At 32.5% G+C, this 18,310-nt stretch overlaps 1 pseudogene; it reads right to left on the bottom strand.

The window, feature by feature from the left end:
• Nucleotides 1-2,713: 2,713 nt before the first annotated feature.
• Nucleotides 2,714-4,419, bottom strand: LOC129887579 (cytochrome P450 71D7-like; annotated as a pseudogene).
• Between the last annotated feature and the right edge of the window lie 13,891 nt (nt 4,420-18,310).

Genomic DNA, 18,310 nt, shown 5'->3' with positions numbered 1-18,310 from the left:
CGTATTCCACTCTCATGCATTCTATAAGTTATATTTAACAAAAAGTACATCTTAATGATGGCCAACCTTACGAGTTCTGTGAAATGATCATTGATTGTATGGTCTCTTTTAGACTCATCTCAATGTTACATTCATGATTAATATTTTAAGGAGGCATATATTCTTTGGCTGCTTTTTCGTTGATGAGTGCTTCTGATAACCTGTCTACCCCAAACAAGTAAATATGGTGTTAGTAATCGTTTATTAAAACAATGTTGTTTTGGAGGCACATTTATTTACATCAATCCTTTGGTCCTTTTTGTTCCTGTATCCATATTTAGATAGTCTTTGGGCACGCGCTTGTACCTCATATGAGTATAAAAAAATATTTTTTTGCCATATAATATACTTAAATTATAAATTAAAAAGTGTAATTTTCTAACAAATGATTCGTGTTTAACTCACTTTAAGGGTAAATTGAGCGACTTTTGTTCAATTGAATTCCCCTATAATCATCAATTCACTGAGAAAAATGTAATTAGAGTTTCAATGGCTAAGATAGAAAGAATTATTTAGGACATTTACAAAGTAGATTTATCTATGAAAAAAATAGAAGAAGGAGAAAGATAATAAAATAACTTATCTTGTCATTTATATTAAAATAATAAATTGATATAATTCTAGAACTAAATAATATTACCCATTCAAATACGAAATAAAATAATTTTATGAGATATTTCCTAGCTATTATCCTTATCTCGTAGATTCCTATATTCTTGGGCATAGCGGACAAAATAAACTATTCAACCACTCAAGTAAGTTTAGAAATTAGAAAAACAAAATGTTTCTGTCAAAAGAATGATCCGAAAATTAGTGAGCATGATATGCGCCGTGAATCACCACATCTCAAAGAAATCTATGAATTCACAAAAGATAACTTCTCTCTTATAAAATTTAATTAGATAAAAGAATAAATAAATATGCATACTAAAAAAATGTTTACATGTCTTCTCAAAAGAAAGAAAAAAATCTTCATATACAATATATATACATATATAGCCGCCAAAGGCTAATCCGCCGTCAAAGGCTAATTCACAAGACTACAGAAGGCTACATAAATATTTCATTGAGCAGTATGAACACATATGTGGATTCCTTCTCCTTTTTTCACATTTGGTTTGCTTTCACTTTGAAAATACCCTGGCTTAGAGACACAAAAATTAGCCTCACTAACCAAAAAATGAAAAAAATTAGTTAACAAAGCAAATAATCTTATTAGATAATTAATACTATCATTATAGATTATAGAGGAAAATAGAACTATATATTATCCCAAAGATAATGTAATCAAATTCGTTTAAAGACATAGTGAAAGGAATTGATATTGAAGGAGAAAAACTGAATCATTTTTTAACTCTTTCATTTGAGTCATCAAAAAGCTAAATCAAATGTTCTTTATCTATGGTCATTTGAACAATATTCTCAAATAGCTAGTTACCTTCGCATAACAAATTATTACAACAACTACAATCCATCTAAAGGCTAAAACGTTACCTTTCAAATCAATGTTTTCTTTATTTTGTGTTTTTGATCTTCTCCTCCATTCTACAATAGCTTTCATTTATAGTAATGAGAATATCATATTGGCTTGATTTTAATTAGGTGACATAAATTTGTACATTTAATAGCGAGGAGGTTATGAAAATGAAAGAACTAAGAATTATGAATATTACTTAATTACTTAAATCAATTAAGTATAAGAATTATTTACATGAAGGGGTGTGAGTTATGGAGATGACTTTTTAAAATAAAATAATTTATAAAAGAATAAACATAAGCAAAGAAGAAGAAAAATGATAAATATGATTCTTGGCCAAAGACCTATGTCACTTCAAAAAAATGATATAAAGGGCAAAAAAGAAGAAATAAAATATTTGGCCAAGGACATGCCACATTACTCTTCTTTATCTAGTTTAATTGGATATTCATTGCATTGGTGGTGAATTACAACATGGTTTATATCTAACTGATTCGCATGAATTGTTAGAATGTACATTTTCATTTTTGTACAAAATAATAATGTTTGGTTGGAGGGCAAAGTAACTTTTAACTTTGTGGCTTCCCACTTTTAATATAATATATGATAGGTTATTTAATTTGATGAATTTTCACTCTTTTTTAACTTATGAAACTATTTTGAACTGCCTGAGTTTTCAAGTTTATATGTTGTTTTTGACATCTTATTGACAATATTTTATAAATTATCGTTTCTTTTTCTGTTGTATTCATTTTCTTTGGTTCAACGACTCTTACTTCTTAGTATTACTAAGTAGGAAATGAGCACGAACAAGAGTATTTTAGGGATCTTTGTGTTCGATTAACTGACAAAATAAATTCCATGGGCGTCATACCTAAATCTTAGTGTCTAAGGTATTAAAATGGAACTGTGCAATAAGTCCTAATTGATCTTCTTTGTTGCATATCCTAGTTGCTAAATGAAAAGGCACGTGAGTAATTTAGCTATTTAATTTCACTCCTTATTTTTCTCTCGCCACTAATTATTTACTTTGATGTTTCTAGAGTTCTGTTACAAAAATGTTATTCGATAGACTAGATCTGAGGCTAATTATCACGGATACATTCTTATTTGATAAAACGATACATGCAGCAGAAATCGATAAAACCTAAAACACCCAGAGTGAAATGGAAAAGGAAATTTAAAAAGTTGATGCTATTAAGGTTGATAAGGAGTGGCAATCAAGTAAAGGTCACCAGTTATTCCAGCCAATTCAGTCAAGTCCAAGTCTCTTGGCTCCATTCTAGTAGGGAGCTTCCAATCGAAGTGATAAAGCAGTTGAGCCAATGGCAAATAAACATTAGCTAAACCAAAGGATATCTCGGGACAAATCCTTCTCCCACCACCCCCACCACCAAAGGGAAGATACTCAAAATTGTTACCAGTAAAGTCCACAGAGCACTGCTCAAATCTCTCCGGCTTAAAGCTTTCTGCGTCATCCCAATATTTTGGATCTCTTCTCAATGCCCAAACGTTAACCATGACTTTGGTCTTCATAGGGATAGTGTAGCCATTTATTTCAGTTTCTTCCCTACATTCTCTTGGGACCAAAAGTGGAACTAGTGCATGAAGTCTCAATGTTTCCTTAATGACTAATTTCAAGTATTTCAGCTCCTCCACATCATTTTCATTGAACGTTACTTTATCTTTAAAGTCTTGTCACACTTCTGCTTGAGCTTCGGCGAATACACTTGGATTTTTCATCATTTCAATCATAGCCCATACAGTAGTTGTACATGAAGTTTCTGTTCCAGCAGCAAACAAGTCCTGCAATTAATGCCCAAGTTACAATAATTAATTTTTTTTAGCTATGGCAATAATGGATATGCAAGTATAGTATTCAATACTTACAACAATAACAGCCTTGATTTGTCGTTGTTGATTGGAAATTGAAGACTTCCATCATTCATAAGTCTTAGAAGGACATCAATTAGGTCTTCACCTCCTAATGCATCATCATTGTCGCGAGTTACAAGATTCTTCTTGTGCTCGTTGATGACATCCTCAACAATTGAATCTACCTTACGGTGGGCATTTAGAAGTTTTCGCTTCGCTCCATCAAAAACATGAAGAAACTTGTATGAAGGGAAGGTGTCAGCCACATCAAAGCCTTCTGCTAAGCTTATTACTTCTCTAATTAGTTTTATAAATATGTCTTGCTCCTTTAGTACTTGCCCAAGTGCTGATCTACATGTCATGGAGTTTGTGAACCAAATAACCCTTTCCGTAAAATTAACCGTTTCACCAGAAGAAGAACATGACCGGATAGAGTCAATGAGACGAACAACTTCATCATGACTGATCAAGCAGAATGATCGGACATTCTTTGCACTTAACACTTCCATGACACAAATTTTATGCATTTGTCTCTAGTACTCACCTGTTATCAGGAATAAATCTTGGATGACAATAAATAAGACAATGAAGAAAAATATATCAAAAGAAGTAAAATCAATTATGAGAAATGTTTTGTGAAAATACTAGGCAAATGCCTTACACTCACCGTAGGGGTTAGAGGCAATTTCACGCCTATCATAACAGATAATGTCCATGGCCAGGAGTTTAGGCCTAGACGCGAAAGCAATGTCATGAGTTTTTAGTACTTGTTTTGCCATATCAGGAGAAGTAACCACAACTGCAGAAACTTCACCAAGTTGAAGGTGCATGAGCGGTCCATATTTTTTGGCTAAATCTCTAAGAATGCGGTGTGGAGGTCCACCAGCCAGGTGATGCATGCTTCCTATAAAAGGAAGTTTCCATGGACCTGGAGGCAATTTTTTGGTTTGGTTATTATTGGAGTACGTCTTCCATTTCCTTGACAAAAAGAGGAAACACAGGAAAAGGAAAGTGGAAACCAATTGCATTTTGAGATGGTTATTCACTTCTATGCATTCTTCAAACCTCAATTGAGTGTGCTGTTTTATAAGCTTCTGGCTAGGCAACAACTCTTTGTTTGTCAACATCTGATCCAAGACATTGTTTACTCTTTCCTTTATCTGATATAATTTGAATTTCTAGAGTTAAATTTTTTAATTTTGATCATGAATTTGAAAATATACTATAAATCACAATAATTAACAATTCAAATATTAATAAGAATATGAAAAATTACCATCAATTTTCTTTTATTTCGACTAACAAAATTGGAAAGTTACCACATCATTATTTAACATTTTTATGAGTCAAAGTAATTCAGCTCACTCTAAAGAATAAACAAATTTTATTTTTTTGGACTAATTCCCAGTAATAATATAATCTATACGGAACATGGCGCAGACGGCTCTTAACTTATATATTATATATAGAACAAAGAAAAACAGCAGCAAAATGTGTAGTTAGTATCACCAACATAAAATATTTAATCGGTTGGTCCTAATTGCCCGGCCTTTTTGTATAGCAATTTTGACTGATAAAAGAAGTAAAATTAAAATAAATATATACTAGTTAATTAGTTAGTATAATTATAATTTAGCTAATTTATAATTTGTTACTATCATTTAACGTTAATTATAATTCTAGTTTGTATAATTCGCACGTTTGTATCATTCGAATTTGTATGATATAATTTGTGTAACACTTTTAAATAATATAAATTTTTATAACTATTTAAAGTTCAGATGCTTGTGTTAGCAAAAATTATAACTATAACCCATAAATATACGGACTATAACTAAGAATTATAATTAAAATACTTATAATAACGTGAAATTTTCCCCAAAGAATATCTACGTACAAAATTACTGGTTAACAATATATTAATTCTATGAAATAATACCCAATGGCATTGAAAACATGTGATTTTAAGCAGCTTTCTTTGTACCACTCACTTACCTCCAAGGTTGTTCTTGTAAATTGATCTAAGCTTGTGGTCCCTGTGGGCCCATATTTTTAGCCAACACTTCCTTTTTTCATTTTTTTAAATTACTCCCTCCGTTCTTTTTTACTTCTCAATTTTTGAGTTGACATACCTATTAAGAAATCATTTATTAATATAGTGAGTTTACTATTTTATCCTTATTAATTACTAAAGTCATAGTCCAAATTTTAAAATATTTTAATACCAAAGATATTAACTCTCTCAATAAATTGTGGGTACAACAAATAAAAAAAAGATTGTATTTTCTTAATTTGTCAAATTTAACCAGTAAAAGAAAAATCAAATTAGGAAATTTTTGACAAGTAAAAGAAAATAGAGGGAGTATCAAAGAAAAATAAATGCAGTTTTAACATATTTTGAGTATTTTTTTTAGAGTAACATGTCAAAAGCACATTTAAATTAAAATTTTTGAACTTCACACCTAATTATTGGAGTGTGAAAAATACATCTAAACTATCACTGATAATTTGGTGAAACACGCTTCAAGTAATATGTGATTATGTGTGTATTACACTCCCCCTTTTTCAAAACCAATTCACACATGAATTGCCACGTGAATAACAATTCCACCGTAGCCAAAAGTAAAATTAAAATGAAGAACAAATTAAATTAATCTATAAAAAATGAAAATAACAAATAAAGGAGGAGTGTCATGTATATGAAATTTCAATTTGTATTTCCCTTCATTTAGATCTATTGCACTTCATTAATTAATATTTTCATTCCAATACTCCATAATTTGTGCTCCCCTAACATTAGAGGTTCTTTAAATTTTCTAGTGAAATGCAAATCTTACAAGAAGATTCTGTTAGTCAGTGCTTGATATATGGAGAAGGAAAAAATAAAGAATAAGAAGTATATATGTTGAGAAGAGGAGGAGAAAAAATAAAGAATAAGAAGTATATATGTTGAGAAGAGGAGGAGGTTGAAAAAAAATATGCAACAAAAAGTGAAGAAATGATGAAGAAGATAATTAAAAAAAAAGAGAAAAAACATATCTATACTAAATAAGAGTTGTTATTACAAATACCTAACATAAGTTTTCACTTTTCATAAAATAGCAGTAGAATTTTATCATAATCTAAAAAGGAGATAAAAATAAAATGTACAGTAATTGATTTTTTTTCCTTCAAGCATGCGATTAATATTTTTTTCTTGACATTGATTTCATAAGTTTTTCCTAGATTTTTTTTATGGGTGTGCATCGATCAATTCGGTTCGATTTTATGTATTATCGGTTCGATTTATCGATTTTTGATTTTTAAATACGCCAAATCAATAACAAATTAATAAAATATTTTTTTATCGATTTTCAGTTTATTCATTTTTAGTCGTCAACGGTTCAATTTTTGATTTACCTAATAAGAAAATAGTCATAAAATAAATATATGACTTCTCACTTCTCTAACAATTTGGCGCGATGCAATGAAATAAGCAAATCAAGTGTAAATGCTTTGATATAGTGAAACAAGAAAGATAATGAGAAATTCCATCAATAAGAGCAGATGTAGTACGAAGGATAATTCAATTACATGTTACATCCAAAACATAATATAAATTTTTTGATGTTAATCAAATTACATATGTTTACAAACTTGCAAAAGCTACAATTACAAACTAATCTTTAGATTTTGAGAAAAGAGTAAAGACTCAAGCGGTGTGAAGTAGTAAAATGGGTAGATTGTGTAGAGTAGTGATATATACATATAGTGTCTAGTTAAGTTAATTATTAATATTTAATACTTAATATTTATAAAGGGTAAAGTAGTAAATTACTACTGTCTTAATGGGTTATCGGTTTACCCAATAATTCAATACTAAAAACCGAAACCGAACTATTAACTCAATATTTTTTTTATATAAAATCATTAAAAATCCGTTAATCCAATAACCCACTACAAATAAACCCAATAATATTTTTTCGATTCAATTTATCGATCGATTCTATTTTTTAACTCTCCTAGATTTTTGTCTTCCTCAATTTGATTTTTTACGATCTATTTTTGCACACTCCTAGATTTTTGTCTTCCTCAATTTGTTTTTTTTTTTAGAAAAGGAACGATAGTTTTTTTCCTTCAAACAAGGAAGTAATATTTTCCCATTATATTTATTTCATAAATTTCTCCTAGACTTTTGTCTTCCCATATTTTATCCTTTGAATAAAAAATAAAAGAGAATAAAAAAAGAAGAAACCGTATTTTTTCTTCAAATAAAGAGATGATATTCTTTCATCATATATAGTCATTCCATAAATCTCTCCTAGATTTTTGTCTTTCGCTATTCTTTACTTTGAATAAAATAAAGGGCATGGTAAAAGTATCATGGTAACTAATATTTAGCATGATATTCATTCCATAAATTTTTCTTATATTTTTACCTTTGCTACTCTCTAGTTTGAAAATTCAGAAATCTTATTATACATACCATCATTCTTTCTATTATTTATTCGCAACTCGATTACTTAATTGAATCACTTCATTAAGTAGATCAATTTGTATTTACCATATTTTATACATAAATTATACCCTAAAATATGTTTGTATAAAATTTGATATAAAAAGAATTATGTAGATTCGTTTAAATACAATATTTTATATACAATCCATACACTAATATATATATTTATATCTAACGTGGTATAAATAATTATGTAAATCAGTTTGTATGAATAATGGTATTGTTTGTGGTATACAGTAGAGCAACTATTGATGTAAGTCATCTTTATGGTGAAACAGATGTTGTGCACCAATTATATACCACAATGTACAATAATTTTTATACATATAAATTGGTGTTCTATACATAAAGATTGACATTTTTTGTGTAATGAAATATAAATTAATATTTTCTATATAAGAATTGATATATTCATTAATAACATTGGTGCTAAGAATAGTTTGTGGTATACATGCAGTAGAACAACTTTTGATGTAAGTCGTATTTATGGTGGAATGGTTGATGGACACCAACTATATACCAATGTAAATCATTTTCTATACATATTAAGCAAGCCAGTTTGTATATCATTGTAATGACTTTCGCGGCCCTTTGCTTTCTTTCATGTCTCTTTTCTATTTTGCTCCTTCTCGTAGCTTCTGTGCAGTATTTGTAATGAGTTGGATGGGTGGCATGCTTTCCAAGGTGGTTGGGAGAGTCTTGGGTACGTTTTCTTACTTTTGAGGCCTTTATGTTGAAATGACAGACTTTGGTCAACATCTTGATAAACGGGCTCAGATGAGATTTTCACAACTTCGTTATCTCTGAAACATTGAGTTTGGTCTCGAATGACCATCGATGCCGATCAGAAGGTGATCAGGATGATTTTGTGATGTTGAAATAAAGTTTTGGTTGCTTTGTGTAATTATTGACTTGGGTCAACATTTTATCGAGATGACCTCAGTTGATTGTTTTGCCAATTCTGTTGAGTCCGAAATATCAATTTTAGTGGAGTAACATAGTTTGTTTGCATGCACGGAGTTCTAAATAAATCTCAAGCCTTCATCGAGGGAATTTCCTTAAATTTAGTTAAGTTGATGTAGCTATTGCTGGTGCAATCAACATTTATTCATCACTTTCGTGTGCTTGGAGCAGCATTTGTGAAGACCAATAAAATTGATCATCGTGATCGCGAGCTTCACACTCTGATCGCAAAGACTAGCTTGCTTGGTCAATGCGGTTACGAACATTGATCATCGCGATTGCGATGAAGGGTCAGAGGACCTAGTCAATGGTTATCAATCGCGATCATGATAAGTAACTGAGAGTTAGAAAAATTTAGTTCCCACAATTTTTAGAATGTTGCGATTTGGAGCTCTATTTTGAAGGAAACATCGAAATTGCTAGGAAGTGTTGGTGATTAGCTTGGGGACGTTGGAAGGGTCATTATTCACGCATGTATCTTGTTAGTTCCCATCTATTCTGTCACGATCCAACCATCGGGCCATGTGGAAACATACTCTAACACCTATATGGTAGAACCCTTACCACCCGATTTAAAACAGATAATGTAGATGTAAATAGAAACACGATACACCACCTTTATAAAATAAAATAATCAAACTCAATCATAATTTCAATAGAAAACCTTTGAAAATACAACGAAAATCCTCCCAGGAACTATTCTAAACATGTACAGAGCTTCTAAGAATATGAAATAACATGAGAATATACACAACTTTCATCATACACAGTAGGAGTAGAAGCTACCAGAGATCACCTTTGCCTTCACCTAAGAAACATCACTGATCCTCCAATCAGACTATATCAAATGACATAACAAGAATTGTATCAGTACAAACAACACGTACTGATAGGTATCATCGGTCGATCTGAATCTTCCACATAATATCATGTAAATATTCTAAAGAAACATGCAATATAAGTGTTACACAATCCAAATCCTTATCACCATACTCTTACTATCTCGGGTATACTACCCATGATTCATGCCTTATATCACAAGCCTCCCTAGCTTATTCCACTGCCAACTCCACTACTAGGAGCGATACATCCTCCTATCATGTCATAACCTAACCATCTTACCACACTAAGGCTTCCATATCCTGCTCGTCTTATGAAATATTGGAATCATCTCGCTTACTCCAATTCCAAATTCAGGTTACTAATTGTCCCAGTTAGCCGATCCATCACCCTTACTCAAGATCCCATGCCAATTACCCTGGCCCTTGTCCCTTAGCAAAATCAGTGAACCACCTGGAAATCTCTTAATCTTGACTCAACAACACCAATAATTAGATATATCTAGACCACCTTGACAGATATAATAGTTCAAGTTAGTAAATATAAGTAAACTCTCACTCACCAACCTGTCTTGTCTTAACAACCACCTGGGACATGCCCAAAACTACATCAACAAACCATACATGATTTTAACACACCTTTCAAGTGGCCCAAACCACCCAAGGATTCTTAAGACATTCTCTATGGTGTTTAACATGCAGTTTTGGTTTACTCAAGAACCATCCTAGCATTTAAACAAAACAATCCAATCATTCATAGACTGTCACACCCCGAGAGGGTATCCTAGGCGTGGCCAGCATTCAGAGACCATTGTTGGCTCAAATCGAACCAGTTAGTCTGATCACTCATTCAAACTTTACCATACTATGGTTAAACTAAACACTGATGGGAGTGCTTTAGATAACCTTGGCAAGATTGGAGAAGGTGGAATCTTAAGGGATCATAAAGGCAATTTGATCTATTCCTTCGCTACTTCCTTAGGGGTGGGTTCTAACAACCAGGCAGAGGTGAAAGCTGCAGTGATAGGTTTGACTTGGTGTATCCAACATGGTTATAGTAGAATCATTCTTGAAACTGACTCAGAGCTGCTGCTAACATGGCTGAAGCAAGATACCATACCACCTTGGAGCATCATACAGTACATTAAAGAAATACTGAAGCTTGTCAAATTGATTGATCAGTTCCAATGCAAGCATATATATAGGGAGGCAAATTTTCTAGCTGATACTCTTTCAAAATATAGTCACAACATTGACATTGCTCATCAGTTTTATAGCTTACAGCAGCTACCATAAGAAACCAAAGGGCACTTCAAGCTAGACAAGATGGGAATGGCATGTTTTAGAAGAAGGAAACTTAAGAGGATCAAACAACCACCTTGATTTGGTATACTTAGTTTTCTTATATGGAAGTCTCTATGTCTAATGTTGGATGCTCTTTCCTATTCAATTTAACTATTTCTTATGTTAAGTTAAAGCTCCTTTGAATAGGCTTAGGTTTATGATTTTCTTCTTCTTTTACTGTAATGGGAGAGTCTCCCCCATTTAATGCTTTCCTAGATATTTGTATTGAGAGATGTTCTCTCTTTTAGGTGCTTAGTATTTAGGTTTACATTTTGATTGTATTGGAGATGAGTCGACTAACCTTAGTAGATAATTGACTTATGAACCACCTATTATCAGAGGTAAGGTTTATGTTCCCTTCCTTTGTACTTTTGTATTTGATCTATGTTAAGGCTTGGGGGTGTTTGGCTCAAGCCCTGACTGCCACGAGGGATAAGATCCTCGAGTTAGGTTTGTTAATTAAAAAAAAAGTCAACTCAAATTTGAATATAGTAGTTTTTAAAACAGACTGACTAACAAAGGTGCCAACTCCAATCAACTTAATCTATTCTAGAAAGCCTCTACCAATTGTCAAGAAGGTGTTGAGACAAGGCCATGACTACCTGAAAAAGAAAGTAATCAAAGAAATAACTAAAGTAAACATGATTCCTTCGAAAGCAAGGAGGTCTCACCACTATTTGAAAAGGGGAATAGATCCTTAACAGAGCGCATGTTGATAATCTCTAGCATCTGTATCTTCATCATCAAATGATGCAAGCCAAATAATGTCAGTACATGGAATATATAAGTATGTAAAATAGCCAAAGGAAACACAGGTCAACAAATCAACATTAAGGAACTCAACTCAATAGACTCAACTCATGAAACTCAACTCAAATATAACTCAAAGACAGTATGCGAGTGTATAGTAAACATGCTTTGAAAGAAAACTCTAAAATATGCAACTTGACCAAATCAAACCAATTATTTTAAAGGGAGTTTATCTAACCAACAACCATCACTTATGATCTAGTGATGATACAACTATTTGCACTGCCGTTGCCGCAACCGTCCAATGCCTTGCCAGGGTAAAGGACGATCACACTAAATGGATCCATAATCAATCAAAGTCCATCGTTTTGGGACTTGAGAGGCATCATCTCTATCCTACGCTGGCTACATAGTTTATGGAGTTTGAATTGTTATTTACTCTTACCCAAATCGATGCTCAATACTACTCCCAAAGAATCAATGTGCTCATAGGTTCAAATAAACTCATTTATAATCAAATAAACTCATTTAGTCTCATTGGAATCTTATCGATCTTAACTCATATCAATCATCAAACTCTTATGTATAGAACATGCATTTCACTCATTCATAACTCCTCAAGACTCTATCTCAAATCAATCATGTGACTCAATTCTCAACTCATTTAGATTCAATGTTCATTCTCTATCAGACCTCAATAAGTCATGCATATACTCAGTTTAAAATTCATAATATGTTAAATACATGAACATCATTCTACTCATCTCAAAATAAATGCATATACCTCAAAATATCATCAACTCAATAAGGGTTCATGGGAATGAAATCATGAACAGTCAATCAAGAATTCAAATCATAAAAATCAACATGGTATATTTATATATGTATGCAGACTCAATAAAGAATTACATAATTACACAAGAAACTCAATCAAATGAGATTAGAACTCAAGCTAAATTCTCAATTATGAGGAAAGGAATATGTAGGGTACATGGACGAACTCAGTCCAGTATTGTGATTAGACTTACATACCAGGTAATTGAAGGAACGATCAAAAATCGAAGACCTCGTTTGTAAATCTTGAACCCTACCTTTTGTTTTCTCTCTAATAGCTTTTTCTCAAAAGTTCTAAGTGTTAATGAGAGGAAAACCCTATTGGGTAAGTGAAGGGACTGATTTTTGATCCCTAAATGTGTAGGGTTCAATTGAAAAAATATGGAAAAAGACCGAAATGCCTTTCATTAAACTGAGTCGGGCACCTTCACGGACAGCCACCACAGCCCGTGAAGCTCACCACGGTCCATGGTGCATGGACATGGTCCTTTACTTGGACTATATTAGGAATGGTTGGCCTTCATGAAGGCCACCAAGGTTAGTTGACCCATCCCAAGGCTTCTGAGGGTTGGTCTTCACGGACCCTTTCACTACGGGTCATGATGCTCGATCGTGGTGGTCTCCACCCTTAGGAGTTTTGGGGGGTCGACACCACGGAATGGACTATGGTCCGTGGTGCTCACCATGGGCCATGATCCCTCTTGCAGACTTCTCCCTTAACTTTGTCCTTTTCACAGAACCTTTCCACGGGCCGTGGTCTATATCTGTCATGACCCAAGCCTAGGGCCTAGACGTGACATGGCGAATGAGGAACCCAAAAGTACCTCAAGCAAGCCTCTTAGCATTCTTTTAGCCTTTCATAGGTAATGATGATAAATAGACAAGCAGAAATCATAATAATAAATCTTCAACTTATATATGTCCAACAATACCTCTAACTATTAGATTTAATGGGGCTAAGACAAGTTCCTAGCTCACCCTCAATCATAATAGAAGAAATGCCATAATAAAATATCTTAACATATCATAAGCTAGAAAGATAAAGGAGTATTATTCCCGAAACATGGGAACTCACCAAAAGTAGTCTTCAATGGAATATCAACTAGCCACGTGGAGGAGAACGAGGAGGAGCACCGATCCCTACATGGTGATATCATGTAGGCAAAAGAGTATGCGTTAGTACTTTGAATGTACTAAGTATGTAAAGATGCATGAACATTGAGGAAATATTATAACATTTATGTAATATGGAACATAATGTAATACATGCATAATAAATCATATGGATATCTTTTAAAATATTTATTTTGTGGGAAAATAACCATAATCGACATTTAAGACCATGCGAGCTATTACATGGAATCCAACATAACCCCCTACGTTGGCTGGGGAGACTACTTGCCAGGTAGAACTCCGTCAACTCCATTCATTTCTTTAACTTTAACTTTAAGGGCTATTTATGGATCCATTAGCCTAAGCCTACAAGGGCTTCTATGTTGGCACATAGTTAATGAGACAAGGGGATGCTACTAGGATTCCCTTACCGAATCCCACCTCAATGCCTCATTCGGTGCTAAGTCAATCCCATGGAATAGTTTAATACTTCAAAATATTCATAGCATATAACTTGAGAATTCAAACATCATATTCGGTAGAATAGCTCATTAAAACATTTGATAATTCAAATATGCAAGAATTGTCCTTATTGCATAAAGAATCCATCATTCATATCATTTCATCATTCTTTCATTTCATAAGACTCCCTTTTTGATCATAGATATTGCTTTCATAAACATTTATTTGGAGTCAAAGCTTTCAAGTCAAACTTTATTAAAAACATAATAAAACTAGGTGGGTTCAAATTACTTCAACTTGCAAATATGTATGTAAATAAATATTCCATTAATTAAAAATCATGCTTTAAACAACCCACCATGAATTTCAAGAGCCTTTAAATAGATAAATAGAGGAATTACTTGTAAACCATCAATTCATATATATGAAATTATGTGTAATATCCCCTAAAAACGTTGTATACGATGTTTCAATTTTTGCCTAAACATGATACAGCCTCTGTATTTTGGTCATAACTTTTCATAGAAATATCCAAATTGAGTGATTCAAATTTCTGAGTAACCACAAGATCATTACCTACAACTTTTATGAAGACCATATTTTAAGATTCGGAGGTTAAGTAGGTCAAATAAATTAATCTTTGTAAGGTAGGATGCTGTTACGGAAATGAGTGTTTATAGAAGAAAAATCATATCTCACTGTAGGTTTATCCAAATTGGTTGATTCTTGAACGATATGAAACTAGACTTCCATATCTACAATTCTTATGAAGACACCAAATCCTAATAAGGAATTTATCTTATTCAAACGTAGCTCCCAAAACGAGTATTCTGTCAAAGATAACTCATTTCACCTACCATAGAAAGATCTAGATACATTTGACATCACTCATGACATAAATTGTCCTCCATTTAACATCATCCATGACATCAATATATTCCACTAAATTTTCAGATTTTTATTTATAATTATTTTATTTATTGTTAGGTCATCTTTCCCACCTATAAATACCCACCTTATTTCCTCATTTTATTCATCAAGCTTTCTCAAGCAAATCTTCTCTCTATACACATTCTCAAATATAGTTTTAGTTCTTAGTAGTGAAGAAATACTATTCCGGTGATTCATATATTCTGGGTAGTACACAAAACGTTCCGGCAAGGAGAGAAGCTAGGACTCAAGAGTGTTCATTAAGTCTTCCGGTACCAACTAAAGCTTCGGTTTCCAGGTATGTAAGGTTTCAATGAGAGTATTCCTTCCACTCTCATGTCTAAATTATTTTGATTATATGATAAATTATATTTATTTTCTTTAAGCTTTATTCTAAGTTATGTGGTGTTTATCCATGAATTCTTCCATCCATATAGTCCAAAAACTCTTTCAATTAAGTCTCTTGATTTCAAGTAATATTTTTGTTATGGTAATTTTTATTTTTACTTAATAGTATGAATCATGGTTAAACTAATGATTATTGCTCTATTTTGATGCAACATAATTTCATATATATGAATTGATGGTTTACAAGTAATTCCTCTATTTATCTATTTAAAGGCTCTTGAAATTCATGGTGGGTTGTTTAAAGCATGATTTTTAATTAATGGATTTCAAAGTATTTATGAATATTTATTTACATACATATTTGCAAGTTAAAGTGATTTGAACCCACCTAGTTTTACTATGTTTTTAATAAAGTTTGACTTGAAAGCTTTGATTCCAAATAAATATTTATGAAAGTAATATCTATGATAAAAAAATGGAGTCTTATGAAATGAAAGAATGATGAAATGATATGAATCATGGATTCTTTATGCAATAAGGACAAATCTTGCATATTTGAATTATCAAATGTTTTAATGAGCTATTCTATCGAATATGATGTTTGAATTCTCAAGTTATATGCTATGAATATTTTGAAGTATTAAACTATTCCGTGGGATTGACTTAGCACCGAATGAGGCATTGAGGTGGGATTCGGTAAGGGAATCCTAGTAGCAACCCCTTGTCTCATTAACTATGTGCCAACATAGGAGCCCTTGTAGGCTTAGGCTAATGGATCCATAAATAGCCCTTAAAGTTAAAGTTAAAGAAATGAATGAAGTTGACGGAGTTCTACCTGGCAAGTAGTCTCCCCGCCCAACGTAGGGGGTTATGTTGGATTCCATGTAATAGCTCGCATGGTCTTAAATGTCGGTTATGGTTAGCTTCCCACAAAATGAATGTTTTAAAGGATATCCATATGATTTATTATGCATGTATTACATTATGTTCCATATTACATAAATGTTATAATATTTTCTCAATGTTCATGCATCCTTACATACTTAGTACATTCAAAGTACTAACACATACTCTTTTGCCTACATGATATCACCATGTAGGGATCGGTGCTCCTCCTCGTTCTCCTCCACGTGGCTAGTTGATATTCCATTGAAGACTACTTTTGGTGAGTTCCCATGTTCCGGGAACAATACTCCTTTGTCTTTCTAGCTTATGATATGTTAAGATATTTTATTATGGCATTTCTTCTATTATGATTGAGGGTGAGCTAGGAACTTGTCTTAGCCCCATTAAATCTAATAGTTAGAGGTATTGTTGGACATATGTAAGTTGAAGATTTATTATTATGATTTCCGCTTGTCTATTTATCATCATTACCTATGAAAGGCTAAAAGAATGCTAAGAGGCTTGTTTGAGGTACTTTTGGGTTCCTCATTCGCCATGTCACGTCTAGGCCCTAGGCTTGGGTCATGACATTATGTTGCATCAAAATAGAGCAATAATCATTAGTTTAACCATGATTCATACTATTAAGTAAAAATAAGAATTACCATAAGAAAATATTACTTGAAATCAAAAGACTTAATTGAAAGAGTTTTTAGACTACATGGGTGAAAGAACCCATGGATAAACACCCACATAACTTAGAGTAGAGCTTAATATATATATATATAATTTATCATATAATCAAAATAATTTAGACATGAGAGTGGAAGGAATACTCTCATTGAAGCCTTACATACCTGGAAACCGAAGCTTTAGTTGGTACCGAAAGACTTAATGAACACTCTTGAGTCCTAGCATCTCTCCTTGCCGGAACGTTTTGTGTACTACCCGGAGTATATGAATCACCGGAATAGTATTTCTTCACTACTAAGAACTAAAACTATATTTGAGAATGTGTAAAGAAGTGTATAGAGAGAAGATTTGCTTGAGAAAGCTTGATGAATAAAATGAGGAAATAAGGTGGGTATTTATAGGTGGGAAAGAGGGACCTAACAATAAATAAAATAATTATAAAAAAATCTGAAAATTTAGTGAAATATATTGATGTCATGGATGCTGTTAAATGGAGGACAATTTATGTAATGAGTGATGTCAAATGTATCTAGATCTTTCTATGGTAGGTGAAATGAGTTATTTTTGACAGAATACTCTTTTTGGGAGCTGCGTTTGAATAAGATAAATTCCTTATTAGGATTTGGTGTCTTCATAAGAATTGTACATATAGAAGTCTAGTTTCATATCGTTCAAGAATAAACTAATTTGGATAAACCTAAAGTGAGATATGATTTTTCTTCTATAAACACTCATTTCCATCACAGCATCCTACCTTACACAAATTAATTTATTTGACCTACTTAACCTCCGAATATTAAAATATGGTCTTTATAAAAGTTGTAGGTAATAATCTTGTGGTTACTTAAAAATTTAAATCACTCAATTTGGATATTCCTATGAAAAGGTATGCCCAAAATACAGAGGTTGTATCATATTTAGGCGAAAATTGAAACATCGTATACAACGTTTTTAGGGGATGTTACAATATCGTTGTCCTTGTCTGGTGATATTTCCAGATCATTTCATTATTAGTTTAGGCTAAGGACCTTAGGGGTGTTACATGGACCAACATGATAAATACATCATAATGAATAAAATCGGTTCACTCATGGAATCGACACACATCATAACCATAAAACATATTCTATACATGGTACTCAGGCATCCATAATAGAACCTATACCATGCGTGGTACCTGAGCCAACTTAGAACCTATACCAGGCGTGGTACCTGAGCCAACATATAGATATCCTATACAAGGCGTGGTATCTGAGCCAA

This window comes from Solanum dulcamara, chromosome 1, assembly GCF_947179165.1.
Source record: "Solanum dulcamara chromosome 1, daSolDulc1.2, whole genome shotgun sequence".
Taxonomy (NCBI): Eukaryota; Viridiplantae; Streptophyta; class Magnoliopsida; order Solanales; family Solanaceae; genus Solanum; species Solanum dulcamara.
The sequence above is the reverse complement of the archived record's forward strand: the minus strand, read 5'-3'. Positions and strand labels throughout refer to the sequence as shown.